Source organism: Alosa sapidissima, chromosome 11 (genome assembly GCF_018492685.1).
Source record: "Alosa sapidissima isolate fAloSap1 chromosome 11, fAloSap1.pri, whole genome shotgun sequence".
Taxonomy (NCBI): domain Eukaryota; kingdom Metazoa; phylum Chordata; class Actinopteri; order Clupeiformes; family Clupeidae; genus Alosa; species Alosa sapidissima.
This window is the reverse complement of record NC_055967.1, coordinates 37,910,597-37,929,207: the sequence shown is the minus strand read 5'-3', so window position 1 is coordinate 37,929,207 and position 18,611 is coordinate 37,910,597. Positions and strand designations below refer to the sequence as shown.

The 18,611-nt window shown below is 49.8% G+C and overlaps 1 protein-coding gene across 1 annotated transcript in view; it reads right to left on the bottom strand.

Moving 5' to 3' along the window:
• The window catches only part of plxnb2b (plexin b2b), a 112,483-nt gene that overhangs the window by 92,855 nt on the left and 1,017 nt on the right, over positions 1-18,611 (bottom strand). The gene's annotated exons all lie outside the window — the stretch shown is intronic.

The window sequence follows — 18,611 nt, the reverse complement described above, 5'->3', positions numbered from 1 at the left end:
CCACCCTCTTATCTGGGCCTGAGCTTGTTTAGAATGGACCGAGGTAACGTGGAAAAAGGTCCTATGGTTAGACCAATCAAAGTTTGCCATTCTTTTTGGAAATCATGGACTCATCTGGGCTAAAGAGGAGAGGGCATCCAAGTATCCAACCTATCCAACTTGTTTTAGTGCTCAGTTCAAAACCAAACATCTATGATGGTGTGGAGGAGCATTAGTGCCTACAGCATGGGCATCTTGCACATTTGGCAAAGCATAATCAATTCTGAATGATATATACAGGGTGCCATCCGGGCAATTCTGAATGATATATACAGGATGCCATCCGGGCAATGTCTTTTCCAGAGACGACCTTGAAGATTTCAGGAAAACAATGCCAAAATTAATTCTGCACATATTTAAATAGTATTTCTCCATAGAGGAAGAGTCCAGGTGCTAAGATGGTCTGTCTGCAGTCCAGATTTGTCAAATTAGGTGCATAATGGAATGAAAAACATGACTAAGAATACCCCATACTGTTGAACATTTCATTCTCAAAACTAGCAACTGGTCTCCTCAGTTCCTAAACATTTACAGCATGTTGTTAAATGAAGAGTTGAAGCAGCACTTTGGTAAACATGCTCTTGTCCCAACATGTTGCTGGCATCAAATTCAAAATTAGCACCTTCCATGAAATAGTCCAAATTTTCATTTTCAACATTTGATGCATTGTCTATGTCCTTTTTGCTGCTAAATATGGTTTTACGAGACTTGTATGTTATGACTTTCTGTTTTTATTTGCATTTTACACAACGTCCCAACGTTTTCTGTTTTGAGGTTGCACGCACACACACGCGCACACACACACACACACAGCATGCGTTGCTCGTCTCGGCTCAAGGACGAACACGCCCACCTTATTAAGAGGAGGCCGAAGGGAGCAGGTGAGATTGGCTCCAGATACGCGGACTCCTGGATAGAATTGAATTATTGATCAAGCGACAGATTGCGTTATGAGGACTTCATGGGACCCACACCACCAGCTCTGCTGCCCCACCCCCCTCCACCCTGGGCTGGTGGAGCTCTCAAGAGGGGGAGGAACACGGGAGGAGTGGTGGTGGTGGAGGGGGTGCCCCTGATCAGTGCCTGCACCAAGTAAGGATTATGAGTGGGAGAGGGAGCTTGCTCGCTAACAAGCAAGAGCAAACACAGAATCAATCAGCTGGGCTGGCGGGTGAGAACTGGGGGCTACTGTCAGACACCAAACAGGACGAGGACCACAATTGCGTCACGTTCAAAAGTTTATTTAAGGGTTGGGGGTTTCAGGGGTTCCGGGGGGGGTACAGGAGTTCCAAGAGTCTGCGTGTGTGTGTTCCCCCAGTAGCCGAACAGCGAAGGCAGGAGCTGGATGATCCGGGAAGTCCTGGGGGAAACACACACACAACAGCAATTGAAACGAAGCAGCAGTACAGTCAAGGACTAGGCGGTATTCGTAGAAGAGGGACGGAAGGCAGGTCAAGATTACCGGGGCTGGAGAACACAGAAGTAGTCGAGCGGGTCCGGGATCACAGGCAAAGAGTCAGAGGCGTTTTCAATAAACAGGCAGGTAACTGGTGCTGGTTGCAGACGATCTGACAAGTGTGGACTGAAAAACAAGGCTTTATATAGAGGGCATGATGAGTGGTGAATGCAGTGCAGCTGGTAGGTAACGAGGGTGAGGCAGAGCAGAGCAGGAACAGGTGGAGGTCATCAGACTTCAATCAGCACGTGTTACCAGGCAGAGAGAGAGCTCATGACAGAACCCCCCCCCTAAGGGACGGCCCCAGAAGTCCCCAAGAGTGACACCACGTCGGGAGGGCGGAGGGGAGCCGGTGGAGGGCTAGAATTCCTCCGAGCGGTCCGAGTGAACATCCTCATCCTCGGAGGGAGCTGGAGGGTCGTGGACAGAAGACGGGACAGGTACCGAGACAGGGTCAGGGTCAGGCACATGACAGGAAGCCGGGCGGGCAGGACGGTTAGGGACCCCTCTGGGGCGGCCCCTACGGATTGCAGGTTGATCAGGATGCAGACGGTGGAAGTCGGCGATGAGTGTCCGGTCCACAATCCGACTGGCTGGCACCCAGGTTCTCTCCTCAGGTCCATAGCCCTCCCAGTCGACGAGATACTGGAGGCCCCTACCTCGCCGTCTGGACCGAAGCAGGCGTCGAACGGTGTACACCAGCCCACCGTCAACGAGGCGAGGAGGAGGAGGAGGAAGCGGCACGGGGACCAGCGGGCTTTCATGCGTCGGCTTGACTTTCGAAACATGGAAAGTAGGGTGCACCCTCATGGAGGTTGGCAACTGGAGCCGGACTGCGGTTGGGCTGATGACCCTCTGGATAGGGAACGGGCCGAGGAATCGAGGTGCCAGTTTACGCGATTCCACCCGCAGTGGGAGATCCTTGGCTGACAGCCACACCTTCTGGCCAACACGGTAGGCGGGTGCCGGCGATCTTCGGCGGTTAGCCCCAGTGGCATAGCTGACCGCTGACTTGAGTAGCGTGGCACGAGCTTGTGACCAGGTACGACGGCAACGGCGGGCATAGGCGAGGGCAGACGGGCAGGACACATCTCCTTCCTGGCTGGGGAACAGGGGGGGCTGGTAGCCATACACACACTGGAAAGGTGACATACCAGTGGCAGAGCAGGTGAGGGAGTTGTGAGCATACTCTATCCACATCAGTTGTTGTGCCCAAGCCTGGGGTTTGCGAGAAACCATGCACCGCAGCGCCTTCTCCAGCTCCTGGTTTGCCCGCTCGGATTGACCATTGGACTGGGGGTGGAACCCAGAGGTGAGACTCACTGTGGCCCCTAGAAGACGGCAGAACTCCTTCCAGAATGTAGAGGTAAATTGCGGGCCTCGGTCAGAGACAACATCCCTGGGCAGCCCGTGTAGACGGAAGACATGATCAAGAACAGCCTGGGCAGTCTCTCTGGCAGATGGCAGTTTAGGGAGGGGAATGAAGTGTGCCATCTTGCTAAACCGGTCAACCACAGTGAGAATGACAGTCATCCCACCTGATGGTGGGAGGCCAGTTACAAAGTCCAAGGAGACGTGGGACCAGGGTCGTGTGGGCACAGGCAAGGGCTGGAGTAAACCAGCGGGGGGCCGAGTGGAGGACTTGTTCTGATTGCAGGTGGGGCAGGCACGGACGAATTCTCGGACATCCCTTCTCAAAGACGACCACCAAAAGCGCTGGGCAAGGAGATGGCAGGTGCGGGCGGAGCCCGGGTGGCAGGCAAGGCGGGAGTTGTGTCCCCACTGTATGACCCGGGACCTCAAATTATCTGGGACGAAGAGACGACCGTCTGGGCATGCACTGGGACTGGGATGGTCACGGAGGGCCTCTTGAATTTCCTCCTCGATATCCCAGGTCAGGGCAGCTACGACGCAGGGATCGGGCAGAATTGATGCAGGTTCCTGGGAAGGGGCGTCATCCTTATGAAACTGACGGGAGAGAGCGTCCGGCTTGGTGTTCCGAGAACCTGGGCGGTATGACAGGGTGAAGTTGAATCTGGTGAAAAACAAGGCCCAGCGGGACTGTCTGGGGTTAAGACGTTTGGCATTGCGGATGTATTCGAGGTTTTTGTGATCGGTCCAGACCAGGAACGGAACTGTGGACCCCTCCAGCCAGTGACGCCACTCCTCCAGGGCAAGCTTGACAGCCAACAGCTCACGGTTTCCAACATCATAATTGCGCTCTGCAGGTGAAAGCCGGCGAGAGAAAAATGCACAGGGGTGCAACTTGTTGTCCTCCTCTGCCCGTTGAGAGAGTATGGCCCCGACTCCCACGTCTGAGGCATCCACCTCGACAACGAACTGCCGGTCTGAATCCGGCATCTGGAGGATGGGGGCAGTGGTGAACCGGGCCTTGAGGGTATGAAAGGCTGTGTTGGCCTCTGGGGTCCAGGAAAAGGGGTGTTTGATGCTGGTCAGAGCTGTGAGGGGAGCGGCGACGGAGCTGTAGTTCCGGATGAATTTCCGGTAGAAATTGGCAAAACCGAGGAATTGCTGCAGCTTCTTCCTATTCCCCGGAACTGGCCAGGAGGCAACTGCCGAGACCTTTGCGGGGTCCATCTGGATATTGCCTTCAGCGACGATGTATCCCAGGAATGACACAGTCTGAGCATGGAACTCGCATTTCTCCGCCTTGACATAGAGAGAGTTCTCCAGGAGCCGTCGAAGAACCAGCTGGACATGACGGGTGTGTTCGGACAGAGTTCTGGAGAAAATTAAGATGTCGTCCAGGTACACGAAGACGAATTTATTCAGCATGTCCCGCAGCACATCATTCACCAGCGCCTGGAATACCGCTGGGGCGTTGGTGAGGCCAAATGGCATTACCAGGTACTCATAATGGCCGGTGTGGGTGTTGAATGCTGTCTTCCACTCGTCACCCTCCCTTACTCGCACTAGGTGGTAAGCATTTCTAAGGTCCAGTTTGGTGAAAATAGTGGATCCCTGGAGCAATTCAAAAGCAGAGGTGAGTAAAGGCAGAGGGTACCGGTTCTTCACTGTGACATCATTCAGACCTCGATAATCAATGCAGGGGCGAAGAGAACCATCTTTCTTTCCCACAAAGAAGAACCCGGCACCAGCAGGAGAGGAAGACGGGCGGATGAGTCCAGCTGCCAGGGAGTCCCTGATGTAATCCTCCATAGTTTTTCTTTCAGGAGGGGATAGTGAGTAGAGGTGACCTTTGGGTGGAGCAGTCCCAGGGAGGAGATCAATGGCACAGTCGTACGGACGGTGTGGGGGCAGAGATGTGGCTTTGGTCTTGTTGAACACCTCTCGGAGGCCATGGTAACATTCAGGGACATTAGAAATGTCGTGGGCAATGCTGGGGGGTACTGAGCCGGGGGGCAGCGAGGCAGCACGCAAACAGGTCAGGTGGCAGGCATTTCCCCACTCTTTCACAGTTCCGGAGGCCCAATCGAGGTGAGGATTGTGGAGACGGAGCCAAGGGTAGCCCAGGATTAGGGGTTGGCCTGGAGAGCTGAGCAGGTGGAAGCGGATGGTCTCTCGGTGGTTTCCTGACACCATCATTGAGATGGGGGCTGTGATGCTGGTAACTGTGCCAATTGCGTGACCGTCCAGGGCCCGGGCTGGAACAGGAGTGGACAAGCGATGGCTTTCCAAGCCCAGCTGACGAGCAAGTCCTGTGTCAATAATGTTTGCTTCTGCGCCAGAGTCCACCAGGGCTGCCAGGGTGTGGGTGGAATCAGACAGGTGAAGACAGACTTGGATGAGGGGTTTACGGCTGATGGAGGGCTGAATGTTCATTGAGCTCATCCGGATTCCTCCTACATCTGGTGAGCTCCGGCTTTTGCTGGACAGGTGGCGACTCGATGACCATCACCACCACAGTACAGGCACAAGTTGGAGGTGATGCGTCGCTGGCGCTCTGCAGGGGTTAGGGAGGTGCGGCCGATCTCCATCGGTTCAGACTGGTCCGGCTGGCTAGATGGTGTGGCAGGTGCGGACAGAAGGGCAGTTGGGACACTCCGTGTGCTGGTGGATGGACTCTGGCGCCCTCTCTCATGACGGCGGGCCTGGATCCTGCGGTCGATGCGGACAGCCAGAGCAATGGCTTCATCAAGAGTGGGGGGTTGATCATGGGAAACCAGCTCGTCCTTTATGTAGTCCGCCAGGCTGTGGAGGAAAGCATCCACCAATGCTTCCATGTTCCAGGAGCTTCGACTTGCCACGGTTCGAAAGTCGATGGAGTAATCCGCAACAGTCCTTCTGCCTTGGCGAATACTCATCAGGATCCGAGATGCCTCGGCTATTGTGGATTCCAAATCGAATACCTTGAGCATCTCCTCTGCGAATAGGTTGAAGGTTGCACATGCTGGGGTCTGGCGCTCGAACTCCGCCGTTCCCCAGAGTCGAGCTCGGCCCGTCAGGTGAGTGATCACGTAACCGACCCTCGCCCCTTCAGTGGCAAAAGTCCTGGGTTGCAGGGTAAACTGGACACGGCAGCTCGTCAGGAACGCCCGTACCTGGGTTGGGTCGCCGCTGAACCGCTCTGGATTGCCGATCCTGGGTTCTGGGGCTCCGGCAGCCACGGTAGCAGTGGACTGGGCAGGAGACTCGGGTGCTGGGCCGGTGAGCAGGCTGGCTGGGGCTGGGCCGGTGGGAGCAGGCAGAGGAGAAAGGTTGGTGAGAAGTTGAATGATCATTGCAAGTTGTTGCTGTTGCTGCTGGAACTGCTGACGCTGGCTCAAGCCGGCTTGAAGTAGGGAGGCAATGTCAGCAGTGTTGCGGTTTACCTCTCTCTCTGTCTCTTCCAGGCGTTGCATGGCGGTGGGTGGTTCTGGTTCGTCGGTTTCCATGCTGGTTCGACCGTGCGCTGGGTCCATGTTTGGTCAGATCGTACTGTCAGACACCAAACAGGACGAGGACCACAATTGCGTCACGTTCAAAAGTTTATTTAAGGGTTGGGGGTTTCAGGGGTTCCGGGGGGGGTACAGGAGTTCCAAGAGTCTGCGTGTGTGTGTTCCCCCAGTAGCCGAACAGCGAAGGCAGGAGCTGGATGATCCGGGAAGTCCTGGGGGAAACACACACACAACAGCAATTGAAACGAAGCAGCAGTACAGTCAAGGACTAGGCGGTATTCGTAGAAGAGGGACGGAAGGCAGGTCAAGATTACCGGGGCTGGAGAACACAGAAGTAGTCGAGCGGGTCCGGGATCACAGGCAAAGAGTCAGAGGCGTTTTCAATAAACAGGCAGGTAACTGGTGCTGGTTGCAGACGATCTGACAAGTGTGGACTGAAAAACAAGGCTTTATATAGAGGGCATGATGAGTGGTGAATGCAGTGCAGCTGGTAGGTAACGAGGGTGAGGCAGAGCAGAGCAGGAACAGGTGGAGGTCATCAGACTTCAATCAGCACGTGTTACCAGGCAGAGAGAGAGCTCATGACAGCTACGCGCAGTTCACTCCACTCGACACACTCCCTGGCTTGAGGCCTCTCAGAAATAGGTGTCTGTCATCCCCAGCTCTGAGAAGAAATCGAAACCGTGTGCATTAAAAAGCCTGCTCTCCTGCTCTGAGAAAACAGGCACCCAGCAAGCCCCGACAGGGGGTCCGGTTAGACCATTAGACTCTCAGCACTTACAGTTAGACTCTCAGCACTTACAGTTAGACTCTCAGCACTTACAGCTGCAATCATGGAGCAGATTGACGGGGAGTCTAGGAGGGCGGCTGTATTTTTATTCCTCATAATGAGCACTGGGCCTCGTAATGAGCACTGGGCCTCGCAATGAGCACTGGGCCTCGCAATGAGCACTGGGCCTCGCAATGAGCATAGTTACAGCGAGCACTGGGCCTCGTAATGAGCATAGTTACAGTGAGCACTGGGCCTCGTAATGAGCATAGTTACAGTGAGCACTGGCCCTATGAGCGAGCACTGGCCCCTGTAATGAGCATAGTTACAGTGAGCACTGGCCCCTGTAATGAGCATAGTTACAGTGAGCACTGGGCCTCGTAATGAGCATAGTTACAGTGAGCACTGGGCCTCGTAATGAGCACTGGGCCTCGTAATGAGCATAGTTACAGTGAGCACTGGGCCTCGTAATGAGCATAGTTACAGTGAGCACTGGGCCTCGTAATGAGCATAGTTACAGCGAGCACTGGCCCCTGTAATGAGCATAGTTACAGCGAGCACTGGGCCTCGTAATGAGCATAGTTACAGTGAGCACTGGGCCTCGTAATGAGCATAGTTACAGTGAGCACTGGGCCTCGTAATGAGCATAGTTACAGTGAGCACTGGGCCTCGTAATGAGCATAGTTACAGTGAGCACTGGGCCTCGCAATGAGCATAGTTACAGCGAGCACTGGCCCTATGAGCGAGCACTGGCCCTATGAGCGAGCACTGGGCCTCGTAATGAGCATAGTTACAGCGAGCACTGGCCCTATGAGCGAGCACTGGCCCCTGTAATGAGCACTGGGCCTCGTAATGAGCATAGTTACAGCGAGCACTGGCCCTATGAGCGAGCACTGGGCCTCGTAATGAGCATAGTTACAGTGAGCACTGGGCCTCGTAATGAGCATAGTTACAGCGAGCACTGGCCCTATGAGCGAGCACTGGGCCTCGTAATGAGCATAGTTACAGTGAGCACTGGGCTTCGCAATGAGCATAGTTACAGCGAGCACTGGCCCTATGAGCGAGCACTGGGCCTCGTAATGAGCATAGTTACAGCGAGCACTGGCCCTATGAGCGAGCACTGGCCCTCGTAATGAGCATAGTTACAGTGAGCACTGGCCCTATGAGCGAGCACTGGGCCTCATAATGAGCATAGTTACAGCGAGCACTGGCCCTATGAGCGAGCACTGGGCCTATGAGCGAGCACTGGCCCTATGAGCGAGCACTGGCCCTATGAGCGAGCACTGGCCCTCGTAATGAGCATAGTTACAGTGAGCACTGGCCCCTGTAATGAGCATAGTTACAGTGAGCACTGGCCCTATGAGCGAGCACTGGCCCCTGTAATGAGCATAGTTACAGTGAGCACTGGCCCTCGTAATGAGCATAGTTACAGTGAGCACTGGCCCCTGTAATGAGCATAGTTACAGTGAGCACTGGCCCTGTGGCACTGGAGCCGACATGAGGAGCGCACACACGCTGACAGGGCATGTTTCACATCCCAGCACATTCTCCAAAAGCTTAACCCACTTCAGGAAACAAATCTCCTCACCGCCACGGACGCGCCACACACTCGTGCACCAGAGGAAGCCGCCGTCACCACAGCTGCCAGTGCTGGTCAGTCACTCGCACAACAGCTCTGGCCAAGCAAGCACAGCCCAGAGTCAGACGCTAAAGCCGAGCACTGACCCCAACCCTCTGGTTAGGTATAGTGAGCACTGACCCCAACCCTCTGGTTAGGTTTGTGAGCACTGACCCCAACCCTCTGGTTAGGTTTGTGACGGTATAGCGAGGCTGTGCAGCTCCTCCGAGCTCCGTGCCAGTCTGGTTTGTGAGCTCCGTGCCGTCTGATGAGGGAACGCCGACCTACCAGCTGCGTTAAGTGGACACACTGTTGAGATCTTCACCAGCTCTGAGCTCTCAACAGCACACACGTTTTTAAGCCCTCAGGGGAATACCTGCGCACGAGTCAAACTCTGGAGGCTCTTGAGCGGCGCTTCAGAGCAGGGAATGTCATTAACTCAAGCGTCAACCTGCCCTGTTCTGCTGAGATCACGTATTTAACAACACCTCAAGCTTTGCTTTCTCCCCACTCAGAGGAATAACACCTACACTAGAGCTCTGGTGGTGGAATAAGACCAACATTAAGTGTAAGTATATATAGCCTTATACTTATATACTTATACACTTACATATAGCCTTATCCTTATATACTTATACACTTACATATATAGCCTTATACTTATATACTTATACACTTACATATATAGCCTTATACTTATATACTTACATACTTACATATATAGCCTTATACTTATATACTTACATATAGCCTTATACTTATATACTTATATATAGCCTTATACTTATATACTTACATATAGCCTTATACTTATATACTTACATATAGCCTTATACTTATATACTTACATATAGCCTTATACTTATATACTTACATATAGCCTTATACTTATATACTTATATATAGCCTTATCCTTATATACTTACATATAGCCTTATCCTTATATACTTATATATAGCCTTATACTTATATACTTACATATAGCCTTATACTTATATACTTATACACTTACATATAGCCTTATACTTATATACTTACATATAGCCTTATCCTTATATACTTACATATAGCCTTATACGTATATACTTACATATAGCCTTATACTTATACACTTACATATAGCCTTATCCTTATATACTTATACACTTACATATAGCCTTATACTTATATACTTACATATAGCCTTATCCTTATATACTTACATATAGCCTTATCCTTATATACTTACATATAGCCTTATACTTATATCCTTATATACTTACATATAGCCTTATACTTATATACTTACATATAGCCTTATCCTTATATACTTATATACTTACATATAGCCTTATCCTTATATACTTACATATAGCCTTATACTTATACACTTACATATAGCCTTATACTTATATATATAGCCTTATACTTATATACTTACATATAGCCTTATCCTTATATACTTACATATAGCCTTATACTTATATACTTACATATAGCCTTATACTTATACACTTACATATATCCTTATACTTATATATATAGCATTATACTTATATACTTACATATAGCCTTATACTTATATATATAGCCTTATACTTATACTTACTTATATTAAAGCTCTGGTGGTGGAATAAGACTTATATTAGAGCAGGAGGCAGGAAACACTCCATTTCCTTTTTTCACATGTACCAAAGAAATAGATGGAAAAACACATGAACCAAAATAGAGAAAAGGGAAGTTTCCATGATTATTACAGTTCACAAGATATTGAAATCTTCCACAATATATTGATACCTTATTAGGCATGAAATAAAGAGACAAAACATAGAATCCATATAGGAGCGGTCATGCTGTTTTAAAAAGGGAAGTGTAACTACTGAGTTAGCCAAATAAGCATGTTTTAAATCTTGGTGGCGCACACATAGTGTGCAAGCAGAGAGTAGACCGACCTCGAAACGGAAAACATGTCTGGTTGAAACAGACGCCCACAAACAGCTCCCTGGCTCCCAAGCTCATGCTCACTTGAGGAGCATCCCGGCTGCTCAGGATATGCAGCAGTACACAGATCATAAATAAGCAAGGCATGCCTTAACACCCCACTTTGTTGCAATCTGTCAACAGCTCAGACTGCCCAGTCCCTTGTCCAGCTGGAGAGAGAGAGGTAGAGAGAAGGGAAAGCAAACCCTTTGGAAGGCAGGCAGCTTTGGGGGCATCCAATTTGGCAGTCGGTCTGCAGTAAACAGCGTAGTGTCTGCAAGCATGCGCCGGTTGTTTTCAGAGGCGAGGGCGCTGTAATAAGGTTGCCTGACCCCAACCGCGGCCCTTCTCCAGCTAATCACTGTAATTAGAGCTGGGAGCAGCGACGAGATCAATGACAAACCAGCATGGAAAAAAGCAACGGCAACTACAAAGCAGCCAAAAGGCTCCACTGCACGGAAAAGCCACCACTCATGTGCGTGTGGGTGGCGAGTCTGTGCGCGATCACCTCGTTGTTTATGGGGCCTGTGGCACAGACTTGTGATGTCATTCCCCTGGGCCACAACATTTTCTTCCCTGTTAAAAGGCTATACCATTTGGTTCTGTTTAAGTACCCCAAAACACAAGGCAGGACTACTATAAACACTAGTTAAGGGAACGGAATTCTGGAAGTTCCCCATGACTGATACAGTGAGCCTGGGAGCTCGGAGGAAAGCTCTGGGCAAGCGGCGGGATGAATAATTTAGCCAGTCAGTGTTGAAGCAACACAAGAAAAAAAAAAGTTATGAAAAAATCAGTTACGATACTCTTGTGGGTACAACACACACCTTGGAGTTACGATACTCTTGTGGGTACAACACACACCTTGACAGGAAGAAAAAAAACACAAGAGAAACCCATCCTTGTGAAACTAGTGCTAAAGCCATCCTTGGGTTTAAGGGATGTGAAACTAGTGCTAAAGCCATCCTTGGGTTTAAGGGATGTGAAACTAGTGCTAAAGCCATCCTTGGGTTTAAGGGATGTGAAACTAGTGCTAAACCTATCCTTGGGTTTAAGGGATGTGAAACTAGTGCTAAAGCCATCCTTGGGTTTAAGGGATGTGAAACTAGTGCTAAAGCCATCCTTGGGTTTAAAGGGCTGATTTGAAACTAGTGCTAAAGCTATCCTTGGGTTTAAAGGATGTGAAACTAGTGCTAAAGCCATCCTTGGGTTTAAGGGATGTGAAACTAGTGCTAAAGCCATCCTTGGGTTTAAGGGATGTGAAACTAGTCCTAAAGCCATCCTTGGGTTTAAGGGATGTGAAACTAGTGCTAAAGCCATCCTTGGGTTTAAGGGATGTGAAACTAGTGCTAAAGCCATCCTTGGGTTTAAGGGATGTGAAACTAGTGCTAAAGCTATCCTTGGGTTTAAGGGATGTGAAACTAGTGCTAAAGCTATCCTTGGGTTTAAGGGACTGATGTGAAACTAGTGCTAAAACTATCCTTGGGTATCCTTGGGTTTAAGGGATGTGAAACTAGTGCTAAAGCTATCCTTGGGTTTAAGGGGCTGCTGTGAAACTACTGTAGTGCTGGACATTTGAGGTCCGTCAGAGTCAAACCAGGATAGCGGCCGTCATCTCCATCACCCCTGAATAGGAAGAGGCTGGTGCAGCTGAGGGGCACCAGCAGACACCTTAGACACACAGTGATAATGACACCTACAAGGATCGGCATTTCAGGAGACAGCTCCGTGCCTAGGGGGCAGGGAGGGGGATATGTGTTTGCTTCTTATCAGGCGAGAGAAGGAGAAGGAGAGGGAGAGAAAAAGGGAGAGAGAGGGAGGGAGAGGGAATGAGAGCGAGAGAAAGAGGGAGGGAGAGAGAGGGAGAGAGGGGGATGTAGAGAGAATGAGAGGGAGAGAAAGGCAGAGTATGGCAAGAGAATTACAAAAAAAAGTCAACAAAAGAAAAGGAGAAAAGTTTCTAAATCCGACGCCAACAGAAAACAGGAGCAGCAGAAAGGAAGAAAGACAGAAAGAGGGTCAGACGCACACGGAGGAGTCGCTGACTAAACCCGGAAGCTCAGTTCCCCGTCCGCGTGCTTGTGCACTCGTTCACTCGCTCTCCTTCTGTGGTGGCTCAGCTCACTTTAATGGGCATAGTTGGGATTCCTGGCACTCGGCGCTTTTTCCCACTGCTGCACAGCGGTCTGCGGGGAGTCTCCCGGTCGGAGTCTCGTCCATGGGGTCAAGGCCTGGCACTAGGTAAAAACCGGCTGGTTCTCCTCCCTGACCTCACCTCCCCCGAATCGCTCCCCCTGGACTCCCCTTGGCTGATCCTTGCCTCCCTATCAAAGTGCCTGACTGAGGGAAAGGGGTATGTTCCATCAGATCACAGAAACTTGCTGGTTTTGCTTCCCTGCCATCACATTGTATCACCAAAAAAGCACAAGGCCCTGATGCCAGAGCTGAGACAGTCATCACCGGACAGCAATTGAGCAAGACTGTAAACTACACAATGTCTGCATACACCGGTGCTCGGAGTCTGCCAAAGATGTTAAAAGCCCAACACTGACCTTCAGTTGGATTAGCCAGATGCAGGGTCATAAAATGGCATTCCAATGACGCTGTAAAAACGTACAGCGCTCATCCATCTCATTTGTATCTCATGCAAATTATTCACAAAGAGCTTGTAATTTGGAACAAATAGTCCCACAACTCACTGACTTGTCTGTCTTCCCTGGTTGTAAGTCATGGTCTTGTCGTTTTATGGACAGTCTTTAAAAACTACACAGTAAATTTAGCTGCTGAAACTGCCACTAAAAACAATTGTGGCTTTATGAGGACTTTTCAGCCGACAGCGATGCAATGTTTTCCTCTCTGAACATTTAGATGATTCACAGCTCAAGTATACAGAGTCAGGCTACAAAAAAATGGAAGCGTGTGTCTGCTTAAACAAACCTTGTCGAGGCCCTGCCCTTCAGTGAAAACTATTTTTTCCCCTCAGAAATACAAGTTGCGTAAAAATGTCATATTCACACACAAACAACAAGCTTACACAAAACTGCAGTGATCTTTCAGCAGTATGTAGCTCTGGCCACTAATATGGGCCTCATCTCACCATCTCATTATCCAAATCAGATCACTACAGCAAGGTATTCATAACGTCAAGTTTGATACCGAGGGAACCCATACAGTAATAATATAAAACTAACCAATAATGTAACTATGAACATCCTCTAAGGATCATGTGCTTTAAATGCATCATTGGATCACTAACAACTCCCACACACTCCCCTCTCTTCCTCAGGTTCCTCCGACCTTCATCTCCAGCTGTTGCCGGCTTACTGACCCTGTGTGCATCTGTCACACACCAGTCCTGGCTGCGGCCCATGCCCACTACTCCGTAATTAATCGCCCACAGAGAGAGAGATGACCAAAAAAGGGAGAGAGGCCATATCCAGCAGTTATCACACTATTAACACAAACCAGCTGGACTTCGCATTAACTCCACTGTAGAGGCGATAATTAAAAATGATCTTAGCGCCAGTAAATTGCTCCTTTTGAAGATTAGACCTGACAATGCTTCACATTTGTAAAAACGATTTGCGCTTTCGAGTGCCTGAGTTAATACCTCAAAAGTGAAGGGGGGGGGGGGGGGTGGAGACAAAAGACTGGAGAATCATGACAGGTGTGGCATGAACATCAACTGTTTTTCAATTATCTGTAGAGGCTTGACAGCTTCTACTCAGACATTTTTCTGAAGAGCCATAAATTAATCATGCATCATCGAATCTGAAGGCTCTATTTCAGAACATCAGAATGTCTTGCTCTGGCTTTCATCGTAACATGCAAGACTGTCTCTGTTTTCAGCCCTTATTGAACTGAAATGTGACAATGTGACATTTGAAATGATACACACACTCTACGCACAGTACTTAATGTTGAGGAGGACTAATGTTTACTTTCATCTCCACCTCCAAAACCAAATTCCTTACTCCTTATGCAATTGGTTGGCAATAATAGGGGGCTGATATGCTGTGGGAACAGTGCAACACACACCTGCTTGATGTTCCTCACAATTTGCCAAACATTCTTGTGCCATATGATATCTTTTGAGAAAATCCTGAGCCCCATCTTTGCCCAAGGCTGTGCTTTTTAGAATGTAAGCATTGGCTTCGCTCCTTACCCAGCTGGGATATTCTAAGGACACTCCCACACGTCCCACCCACACTTGGCCCAGAATACACTGGCTGACATCAACTGGTGATGGCAGGCTACAACTAACAAGACCTTCTGCTACAACTAACAAGACCTTCAACTGGTGATGGCAGGCTACAACTAACAAGACATTCAGCTACAACTAACAAGACCTTCAGATACAACTAACAAGACCTTCTGCTACAACACAACTAACAAGACCTTCTGCTACAACTAACAAGACCTTCAACTGGTGATGGCAGGCTACAACTAACAAGACATTCTGCTACAACTAACAAGACCTTCAACTGGTGATGGCAGGCTACAACTAACAAGACATTCAGCTACAACTAACAAGACCTTCAGATACAACTAACAAGACCTTCTGCTACAACTAACAAGACCTTCAACTGGTGATGGCAGGCTACAACTAACAAGACATTCAGCTACAACTAACAAGACCTTCAACTGGTGATGGCAGGCTACAACTAACAAGACATTCAGCTACAACTAACAAGACCTTCAACTACAACTAACAAGACCTTCTGCTACAACTAACAAGACCTTCTGCTACAACTAACAAGACCTTCAACTTGGCCTGGTGGCATTGTTAGAAGAACCCCCGCCCACCCGAACAAAAAAATAATAATTTCATAACTGCTACAATTCTCAAAGTATCAGGACAGTTAGTGAAGATGGATGCAGCACCCTCACAACAAGTGAAAATATTGTAACAAGGCACCCAGCGCAACGATGAACCCGGGACCCGATCAAGGCCCCATGAGCACTCCAGAGCAGACTGCTGCTGGGGAGGAAGCAAGAGAATTGAGGAGATCTCACCTCACACCCCGGTCATTACTCCACTGGCTTCAACCACCTCTGAAACCAAGCTCTAGAACAAATAAAGAAGCTCTAGAACAAATAAAGAACACGAAGCTGGTGGCGGGGGGGGGGGGGGGGGGGTGTCATCTCATCTTCCACTGCTGGGGTCACTCAAATCAGGTAAAGGGGTTTTATTAAAAATACTGTTTGGCAGAGTGATGGGGACGTGACCCAATCACCGAAACCTGCATGTGATGCTAAAGACCGCTGCTAGCGCTCCCAATGACTAATTCCACTTTCCCATGCCGGCTCCTTTTTGAAATGAATATCAGACTCATGAGCCTGGGCTCAGCCTGAACCTGAAGCTTAATGATGTTGGCTGGAAGCCACGGAGCCCTGGAGCCCTGGGACGCCAGTGCGAGGTCAAACACCCCCTTCAGTGGAACGCCAGTGCGAGGTCAAACACCGCCTCAGTGGGACACCAGTGCGAGGTCAAACACCCCCTCAGTGGGACGCCAGTGCGAGGTCAAACACCCCCTCAGTGGGACGCCAGTGCGAGGTCAAACACCCCCTTCAGTGGAACGCCAGTGCGAGGTCAAACACCGCCTCAGTGGGACACCAGTGCGAGGTCAAACACCCCCTCGCCAGTGCGAGGTCAAACACCCCCTCAGTGGGACGCCAGTGCGAGGTCAAACACCCCCTCAGTGGGACGCCAGTGCGAGGTCAAACACCCCCTCGCCAGTGCGAGGTCAAACACCCCCTCAGTGGGACGCCAGTGCGAGGTCAAACACCCCCTCAGTGGGACGCCAGTGCGAGGTCAAACACCCCCGCAGTGGGACACCAGTGCGAGGTCAAACACCTCCTCAGTGGGACACCAGTGCGAGGTCAAACACCCCCTCAGTGGGACGCCAGTGCGAGGTCAAACACCCCCTTCAGTGGAACGCCAGTGCGAGGTCAAACACCCCCTCAGTGGAACGCCAGTGCGAGGTCAAACACCCCCTCAGTTGGACACCAGTGCGAGGTCAAACACCCCCTTCAGTGGAACGCCAGTGCGAGGTCAAACACCGCCTCAGTGGGACACCAGTGCGAGGTCAAACACCGCCTCAGTGGGACACCAGTGCGAGGTCAAACACCCCCTCGCCAGTGCGAGGTCAAACACCCCCTCAGTGGAACGCTGGTGCGAGGTCAAACACCCCCTCAGTGGGACACCAGTGCGAGGTCAAACACCCCCTCAGTGGGATGCCAGTGGCTCACCATGGGATAATCCCGACCCCTCACCCAAACCCCACATGAAAAAGACAAACTCTTCAAGGCCCAGCTGGGATGCCTTGGTCCTCTCTAACAAAAAGCTGTGCGCCTATGGCCTCGGAAGGATAAAAATAGAGAGCACTACATTGCAGAGAGTATATCTTTGACAATCAATGAAAGGTTAGCGAGACCTGTGCCCAGAGAGAGGCAGAAGGTGAGGGCAAGGGGGGCATTAGAATTCCACACATACTGCCCCTGATTAGGGTGGTGGATCAGGTCTGAGACTGTCTGACAAGTCAGGTATGCGCCGGCTAGGTCATTACTAAAGAGGAGGAGGAGGATGCCACTGGGTTGACATCTCTGAAAAACAAATGTTCCAAAAAGCAACTCTACAATGGACACGTCCAATCTGCAAATGTATTCAGCCACTCTGACTAGCGAATGTGCATCTCTTCTTTCCTTCCAAAATGATGCAACTACAGACAAAAATAAAAAACCAAACCCAGTGGTATGCCTGCGTCATCATGGAAAAGCTACTTACAGTCAAAACTCACACTACAAATATGCAAAACAACAACTAACAGTTACGCAATCATGCACATGATATTGTGCCAGTGGAAGGCTACATGTGTTTGAGCTGCAAATGATTACATTGGTCAGCTATGCTGTGATGTTTATAACATTATCACTATTGCTGAACTGTGATGTTCATGATTATATTGGTCAGCTATGCTGTGATGTTTATAACATTATCACTATTGCTGAACTGTGCATGATTACATTGGTCAGCTATGCTGTGATGTTTATAACATTATCACTATTGCTGCAGCCATGGATGAAGTTCACATTCCACAGTGAAAGGATTATCCTCAAGACCGAATTGTTAATTACGCTTCTCTGCAAAGATAAGATGGCCAGATCTCTCTCTGTATCCAGAGAGGGGTGGGACGTAAGCTGAGAGTAGAGAAGGTTTGTATGGGGTGTGGTACAGAACCTGCACGTGCTCACACCCTGGGAGCAGACGGCTCTTTTTGGAAAAGGCCCCGGGCCCCTTTGGGTCCAGGCACACCCTGCCATCGCTCGCTCACCCCCCACACCGAGCAGGAGAGAGAACGGAGCTAATCCATTTCCTCCATGAGAGCGTTTCTTTAATGTTATTTAATGAGGATAATCCGCAAGAGACGGGACTCCTCATCTACAGTAGGCCTATAAGTGAGGGCCAGACAGGCAGGGGCTGGAATAAAAGGGACGATTCAGACTCACAACAAGGCAGTACAGTGAGCACTCACGGCTGTGCCAGGGAGTGAGAGATCCAGGCAGACAGAGCTACTCAAGAGATTCAGCAGGGATGTGAATGGGCTACTGTCTACATGTCCTTTATGCATCAGGATAAACAAACAGGAGGAATTGCTCCACCACAGGACACAAAAGGCCTTTCTTGTGCATCTTCCTCTGATGGAGCACAAAAGTGCAAACAGACATAAAACTAAAAACACTGTGGAGGGTTGAAGGAGAAGTTGACACATCATATACCAGTTGCTGACTATATCTTTCCCCAACATATTCATTTGTGTTATAAGCCTACCGGATACTGTGGTTGAAAATTAGTGAGGATGAAATTTAGTAAACTAAACCTGGCAAAAAGTTCTGTATTTCTCTAATAAT